Source organism: Manis javanica, chromosome 4 (genome assembly GCF_040802235.1).
Source record: "Manis javanica isolate MJ-LG chromosome 4, MJ_LKY, whole genome shotgun sequence".
Taxonomy (NCBI): domain Eukaryota; kingdom Metazoa; phylum Chordata; class Mammalia; order Pholidota; family Manidae; genus Manis; species Manis javanica.
Window position 1 is genome coordinate 70,650,423 of NC_133159.1, and position 8,493 is coordinate 70,658,915.

General features: G+C 43.3%; 1 long non-coding RNA gene across 1 annotated transcript; it reads right to left on the reverse strand.

Annotated features, from left to right (window-relative positions):
* Positions 1-563: 563 nt before the first annotated feature.
* On the reverse strand, positions 564-7,899 carry LOC140848703 (uncharacterized). The gene is made up of 3 exons (XR_012129810.1): positions 7,772-7,899; positions 3,747-3,840; positions 564-834 (listed from the first exon to the last, which is right to left on the reverse strand). It is a non-coding gene; the product is annotated as an uncharacterized lncRNA (long non-coding RNA).
* Positions 7,900-8,493: the final 594 nt, after the last annotated feature.

Consider the following 8,493-nt stretch of genomic DNA (forward strand, 5'->3'; position numbering starts at 1 on the left):
GGAGTTATGACATGGTGCTGAGATAATGGCACAGAAGTGGGCATCTCATCTGAGTCATCTACCCCTTTTGCAGACTCCACCTATGCAGAGCCAGACTGTCTGTGTTAGTTACTATTACATGTTCTAACACCTATTTTCATGTTATAAAAAGGATATATAAAGGATAATGAAGCTAGGGTTCCTGGCTGAGCCCAGGCAGTCCGTGCTTTGAAGCTCAGTTAGGGCTTGTCTGGAAGACTAACATCTGCCAAGAATAGACCTGAATGAGGGACTGAGGAGGTTCCTGGCATAAAAGGATTCATTCCAAGGCAAAAAAAAAAAAGGAACACAGGCATTTTTTAATAACCATGCTTCTGTGCCAGCATTTGAGTACAGGGTAATACCTTTTGCCCATGTTGTCCTCCAGTTTTCAGTTTCAAGTCCTGGAGAGGTGAAGGCTCAAAAAAAACAAAAACCTGTTTTACTGGAAACTCAGTAAGATACTGAAAGCACAAAGCAGTAGTCCTGGGGAGTTTCATGACAAAGATGGGCGGGAATCTTACTGTAGTGTTGGGGTTGTTGATGTTTATTTGTTTCCCTCATTTCAGCTGGGCCCATTTAGTAGCTTATCCAAGACACCAGCAATCCAGCAAACTGGAGAGAAGTAGCATGAAGGTAGCATCAGGCTGGTTTCTTGGAAGTGTAAGCAGAAGCAAAGGACATATCCAGCCCTCTGTGATAACAGGCCCCTGATGCTCTCAAGCTACTCTCCACCAGCCTCATTACCTCTTTGAAATAACTGAGGAACATGCTGAGTCAGATCCACATTATCTCATGAGAAGGTGGAGAGAGAACCTGGAAAGATAGGGAAAGAAAACAGGAATACTAATTGTTGTAGTTATTATGTCTCCATTTTTACCCACAGCTGCTGAGGCTTAAGGAAACATAATTTTGCAATCAAAGTTTGACAGAAAAGGAAACGGAGTCACTTGATCATTTGCCAGAGTCACATTAAGAAATCTAAGACTGGTCCAAGGACTAAAGTCCAGTTCATCTAACTTATAACCCATATGTCATCCCTCTTTCATTTAGAGAAGGGATGATTCAAAGTAAGTAGCCAATAAAACAGAAAAAAATAAGAACTCTTAAATATTTGTCCTACTGATTACGGCTCCATGATTTTATATTTGGATTTGAAGGACTACAAACTTGTCAGGTACACAATCAAAGGGAATGATCTTTGGTCTTCAAGGTTCCCATACAAAAGTGACACACTTTGAAGAAGGAATATGGCCCTTCCCAGCAATGCAGCCCCACATGTTCACTCTGCCAAGGATATGGCTTGAAGTTTTCTGTTTGCTGCTTCTGATGTCAGGCATCTTTTTTCCTATCATTGTAATTTTCACATTTGGTTATTTTAAGAGTGAGACTACAACATTTCTGGATGACAGTTATAATTAACCAATGTGTTAGTAACGGGATTTCAGTGTATCAACTTCATCTCCAGAAAAAATTGTAAACAACTCAAACTCAGTTATCCAGAGAGAATAACGACCTGCTAGATTATTATGGTAAAAGACCTTAATAATAAGTTCAATTTTTTATTGACCTTTCAGTAAGTAGAATGTACTATACTAAGTACTTCAATTACTTCATTTAATCCTCATTTAAACCCTATGAAGAAACTATCTTATAGATGAAGAAACTGAAATTATAAAGGTATTAAATAAGTTCACCACTGTTACAAAGCTAGAAATTGCCAAAATGGGACTTAGATCCAAGCTTGTTTAATCTAGCTCTTTCTGATGTCTGAGCTCCTGTCCTTACTGTTCCACACTACTGTCTTATTAAAGAAAAGAAGCTAGTATATTCCCTCTCATGTGTGGACCCAAATATCCCATAGAACATTTTATCACCAGGCCATTCTTTAGGAAAACCCATTCCATTTGCCATTTGCAATTAATATAAAATTAAATTTGCAAACCTTTTGGCTCACTCTCAGATGTCAAGAAGAGTGATTTCCTTAGAAGTACAAGAAATGAAAAGCTGATTCACAAATTCTTTCAAAGTACTTTTGTTCTGACCCTGATCTTGCCCATTTTTGCCTCAAGTCACTTCCAATATGGATATCATAATTGTCAGGATATAGAGAATAAATATTGAAAGTCATCTAATTATACACAGATAAAAAATAATTTTCAATACTAGACAGAGAATTTATCTTTCAAAGGCTATTTTATCTCCTTTGCTTAAAGTATCACATAATAACCCAAATGACTATTTTGCATTTTCAGTTAGCAAAAATAGATTACCTAGTATTGTCGACTCTGCTCTTATAGTTCACAGCCAAGACAAAAATAGATCAGCATTTTGCATGCTAATTATTAACAAATATCCAATAATAAAACTGAGAACACAAAAGCAAGCAAAAACAGAATCTAATATATCACAAAAATTAATTTAATTCACAAAACATTCCTTATTTTGTGGTCATTTGCCCATAATTCCAACAAGAATAATACCCAGTACTATACTGGGTATAAATACCCAGTAGACATTTGTTGAACAAACAAATGAAATCTTGATTATAACAGATCAAAATCAGTAAATTGGATTCATCTATAGTATAATGGAAAATTGGTTTTCTTGCCTGTCCAGAATCTATTCATCTTATTTCAGTGATAGACATTTATTTTGGTGCAGTCCTATCATCCATTTGTATTACCTTAGTGGCTTCCTAAAACCAAGAGATAAACATGAGGAGTAAACTGCCCAATCAGAAATTCTCCCAAGACTATGAATCTTGAGAACATAGGACTATTGGAATTCATCCCTTCCTATACAGGTACCCTGACAAGATAGTTAGTAGTCCTAGCTTCCTGGACTGTTGCACTTACCCCTTACTCTAGTTCTTGTCTAATTTGAGCTTGGTTCTTTACCTGAAGGTTTAACATCGGTTGATGTTATTTCCCCAGTATCAATATGATAAAATGTCTTTCTGTTTAAATTAGCCAGAATTTCTTTACTTAAAACTGAAGAACAAGATACTTCAGCTTCTACTTAAGATGTACTCAGTTGTAAAGATTACCACATATGCCTAAAAATAAGAAAAAAGGCAGTTAATCTACAAAAGCAAAGCTTTCCTTCAGAATCTGAGAAAGCTGAGATTACAAGGCAACTGAGGAAACTGAATTCCAGTGAGGGATAAACTCCTTCAAGGAGAGATGGAACACATGAACCTTTGACTTGAGGCAGAGTAGAGGAAAATAAGGTGGTCACCTGTAACTCTGAGTGGAAAATATTTTCCCAGCCCAGGGCAAAATGCCTTTGAAACTGAAATGAATCAAAGGGAGAAATAAAGTGGGAGAAACTCCTTTAATACATACAAGCAGCCAGCTGCAGGAAAAGGGACCCCACCAACCTCTCCAGTCCAGATATGCCCTTGCTCCCATTTGTAATCACTTATTGATGTGGAGATGTACTACTTCTCTTCACCCCTTGGAAACACCTGTTGATATGGAGATTCACTAAGGCCAGGCAAGAGATTCAGGAAATACTGCAATTTTACACACAACCCACCCCTCCAGAAATCTTGCCTCGCAATCTGCTCACTTCCCATCTTCTGCAATGACCCCTGTGCAAGAAAACTGGAGCACTGTAACTAGACTAATAATATACAGTAACAACAGCAATAAAATCATGATCATCCTCAAGCCAGAGGATTCAGTTAAGTTTAAAGTCCTGTGGAAATTAAGTCCATAGCTCACCCATTCCACAGGCAGTCAGTAGCTGAACCAGTAGGTAGTTCAGAGCAATCATCATGTGACAGCTGAAGTGAGGGGGCGGGTCCTGGATAATAACCTTAAGGGTGATAAGATACATGTTTAAATAACACCAACATAGGCAAGTCTTGTCCATCAGGTAGGATGCATAACAGAGAGTGGTCCTGTGATAATAGTTCAGTGGCAGGAATGGGATCTCATCCTGTTCTAGTATACCAGACTCTCACCCACCTCCCTGTGGCAGTTACAGATGGGTCAATATATAGGAGGTGCATGCACTGGCCATAAAGATAAACAAAACTTTCCCATAAGATGCTCTTACCTCCCTGACGCTTTGTGTACACTATCATGATCTTTGGGGGCCACTCTGCTGTTACTCCAGGAACACACTGGAGGCCAGCTCCCAAGCCTTTTACCCAAGGTGCCAGAAGAATCAGCCATTGCTGGTCCATGTGTCAAAATGTCCAGGGCCATGTCTGCTAAAGAGTCTCCAGGGTTTAATGCAGTAGGGGCTGGCAGCAGGATGTTGTTCTGCTGGCCATATCCTGGCTTCAATAACTCGTCTTTGGTTTGCACATACAGTTGTATAGGAGAAGCAGCAATGTGTGTTAGCATGTCCACAGGGCTCAAAGCTCCTTTTCGGGGCTTCTCATTCAGATGCCATAACACCGTCCATAAGTGAACTGACCAGCCCCGTAGATTACTGATGTCCAATTTCAGGCCAGACTTCAACAAACCATTGTACCTCTCTATCATTCCTGCCCCAGTAGGGCTATATAGTACATGAAACTTCCACTTTATTCCTAATTGCTGCACCCATTCCTGTAACTCATGTCCAGTAAAATGGGTGCCTCAATCGTTCTCAATCACCTGCAGCCGTCCATAGGCTGCAAAGAGACGCTCTAGGCCCCTTTTGGTCATTTGATGATCTGTATGACATGCAGGAAAAGCAACCAACAGTCCAGTAGCTGTGTCCATATACATCATGGCATACTGATATCCTTTTGATATGGGCAGAGGCCCAATATAGTCTATCTGCCACCTGACAAGGGGTGTCGACCTCTTTACTATTGTCTTATGTAGCTGCAGAACTTGGTGTACATCCCTCTTAGAGCACACAAGGCACTCCTTCCGGGCTCTGCTGACTTCTTCAAAGGTCAGCGGCAAGCCCCACCGACAGGCTGTAGCCCACACTATCTTTTGCCCCATGTGCAACAAACACTGAAGTAACCATTGGGCTACATCAGAGGCAGGCTTCCCTTCTTGTATGGAAATGCACCTGGGCCAGTATGTCTGCTTCATCATTTTGCCAAAGGCAAATAGCCAGTCAAATAATATATGGTAATAGTCTTAGTCTGACCAGAGGCCCATAGGTCTTGCCACAACTCTTGACCCCAAAAGGGCTGGTGACCAACCATCTAGTTGGCATGGTACCATGTTGGTAGCTGTTGGTAGCCACAGGGTCAAGCCCCAATAGATGGCCTGGCAGTCAGTGTACACAACTATTAGTGGGGGCTCCTGGGTAATCATGAGCCATACTGCCTACAACTCAGCCCATTGACTGTTCTTCTCTTCTCCATCCTCCAACCATATTATCTCAGTCTTAGGATGGAAAGCCATAGCTCTCCACTTTGGAAGCTACCCACAACTGGAGCCATCTGTATACCAAGCATCTTCAGGTATAGGGGCTTTCCCTCCTGTTAAGGACTCTTGGCTACCAATGGCTCAAAAGCAAGTTCGTCCTGCTTTCCACTGGAATATGTCACTGGCCCTAATAAGCTTTGGAGTTCTCCATTTAAGGGGCTATTGGAGAGGGTGCTACACTGATGTAAGTATGCACCCCATTTGGTCAGTGTAGGCATCTGTGCCACGTCACTCCATGGCCTTTGTCAAATCAACCCACATCTGGATCCTCAAGACCTTCACAGGGCCCTCTGCACCTCTCCTTCCAGTCATAGCCCATACTTCCTTCCATGCTCTGATTATTTCAACCTCTCCCAGATATGCTAAAGTATGAGTAGCCTCACTTCAGGTTGCCCTATGTGGGGAACAAGACTATTTTCTAGGGACCCAAAGAGAGATGGGGGGACTGTATGGAGCACCAGATTTCTCATTCCTATGGTGAACAGCTCCTCATTGGGGCCCTGGGGGTCCATATTATAGATGATATTTTTCATGCACATCTCCCATAACACCTACTGGAGCTTTGCATATGTTTTCCAGCTAGTGAGTAAGTATGGTAAATCACCCTGATTAGGCCAAACTGCCCTAATGGCTGCTTTCAGCCAATCCAGAAGTTCCCAATTTCCTGAGGTGTGATGGGCACTTTGCAACTGCTGATGGAGGGAAGGGTGAGTCATGAGGGAAGGCAGTCTACCCATTTCAGAACCCAACATAACACTGTTTTCCACCTCCATATCTCAGAGACGAAAAGCCATGCAGGCAGAGGTTCTGACAGCTTCTGCCAAAAACCGGTGCTCATGTCCACCAGCTCATCCTGGATATAGGGAAGGAGCATGGAGTACTCCACAACCTGGGGTGGGGGAGGCTCCTCCCCCTGAGGAGCCTGCTGTTGTTGCATTTTTATTTTCTTAATTACAACCTGTTGGGCCTTTAATATGGGAGAGGCTGGTGCCTCCAGTGTTAGCCTTGGCAACAAGTCAGCCCTCAGCCCTACCCCCTCATCCTCTCCTGACATCTCCTCTACCATCTCCAGGCTGAAGGCACTGCTCCTTACTCCCCCTTCCCCTCATCTTCTTGCAATGCAGATTCTCCTGCTGCCTCCTCTCCCACTGCTAATGTATCTTCCTGGAGCATGACCTGTCTTCTCAATAGCTGTCTCTCTTTCTTAAGGGCATTCCATAGGTCATTGCCCAGCTCCTCCAAGTGATGCTGAAGTATGTCTCTCTCCTGCCAAAGTCTCTCTTTCTCCTCAATAACCCTTTCCACTATCTCGAGGAAAAGACATCCCACAATCCTGGATGCTACATGGCCACTCAGGGCCTCTAAGCAGTCTTCTATCTCACAGAGGGCTAATTCCACAGCTTTCAGTTCTCTACCCTTCCCCAGTTTTGGATATGTTTTCCAGCTAGTGAGTAAGTATGGTAAATCACCCTGATTAGGCCGAACTGCCCTAATGGCTGCTTTCAGCCAATCCAGAAGTGCCCAATTTCCTGAGGTGTGATGGGCACTTTGCAACCGCTGATGGAGGGAAGGGTGAGTCATGAGGGAAGGCAGTCTACCCATTTCAGAACCCAACATAACACTGTTTTCCACCTCCATATCTCAGAGACGAAAAGCCATGCAGGCAGAGGTTTGGGACCAATTCCCCTCTACGAGGTGCTTTATCCTAGACCAATTCCCCACTAGGGACTCCCCAGTTGGAAGCCCCACAGATAGGGGGCTCCCAGGTAAAGCTTCACCATCCCTTGCTGCAGCCACTGGGGCCTCCCCACCATCCACGGGGGTGGGGGGTGTCCACATATCTCTTCACTATTCCTAAGGGCAGCCCACCCAAGGGTCACAACCATAAAGACAGATTTCAGGTTCAGACGTCCTGCCAACTACCGCCAGATATAACTCGGCGGGGGGAAACTATTTCCCCAGCCCAGGGCAAAATACCTTTGAAACCGAAATCAGTCAAAGGGAGAAATAAAGTGGGAGAAACCCATTTGTTGCATACAAGTGTTGTCCACTTCTGCTAGTCTGTGTCTCTTGTAACCTGGATGTGAAAAGGGGCCCCACCCAACCTCTCTGGTCCAGATATGCCCTCGCTCCCCCTTGTAATTACCTATTGATATGAAGATGAGCTACTTCTCTCCACCCCTTAGAAACACCTATTGATACGGGGATGTACTAAGGCCAGGCAAGAGATTCTGGAAATATTGCAATTTTACCCACACCAACATACAAATGGGTAAGAAAAAATAGCTAAAATTAAAGAACAAATGGGCTGATATGTCAGTTTGAGAGCTCTGAACATCCCAGAAATAAGGGGTGATTGTACTCACCATCAAGCTTTTTCCCACAGGCCTCCACATGGTGCTCACAGGAAGACTGGAGGCAAGATAGGAGATTTGAAAGAGCCACTTCACCAATGCAGGTATGAAGAGGTAATGGACAGCTGTTAGGGATTCAGTACAAGGCCTTACTTCCCTGCTTTCTTCTCTCCTATGGAAACAAAAGCGTTAAATCACCATGGGGAAGGACAGTAAACCCTCTTGCCTACAGAGTACAGGCCAAGATCTATTGCATCTAAGGATGAAGTAGAAGCAAAATACACCTGCTTCTGGAGGAAAGGCCAGAAACCATCTTAGAGTTTTTCAGCCAGAGTTGCACTATCACTGAGAAAGAGGCAAAAAACTCCTGCACAAGACCTATCCTAGATACAAAACAGAGTTTGGTAGTCACTGACAAGAATAAGGACATATTGCGGAATCTCCAAGGTCCAGTGTAGAGTGCTAGCCAAAGAATGAGGTTGGAACAGAGAATCCCCCTGCAACAGCATTCTACCACTGGGGGAGGGGCAAGAGTATTGGCAGAGACTGAAAGCTGACAGAAAAGCAGAAACAAGAAAGCCCCCAGCACTCTGTCTCCCATCCTAAGCACACAGGAAGAGTAGCCCACCTGCTAAAATAATTTTAAGGCTGTGATGCACTGAGGACAACAAAATCAAAAACAATACCCAAACCCAGTTCAACTCTGACTATACTGACTCAATCCCACACTAAGT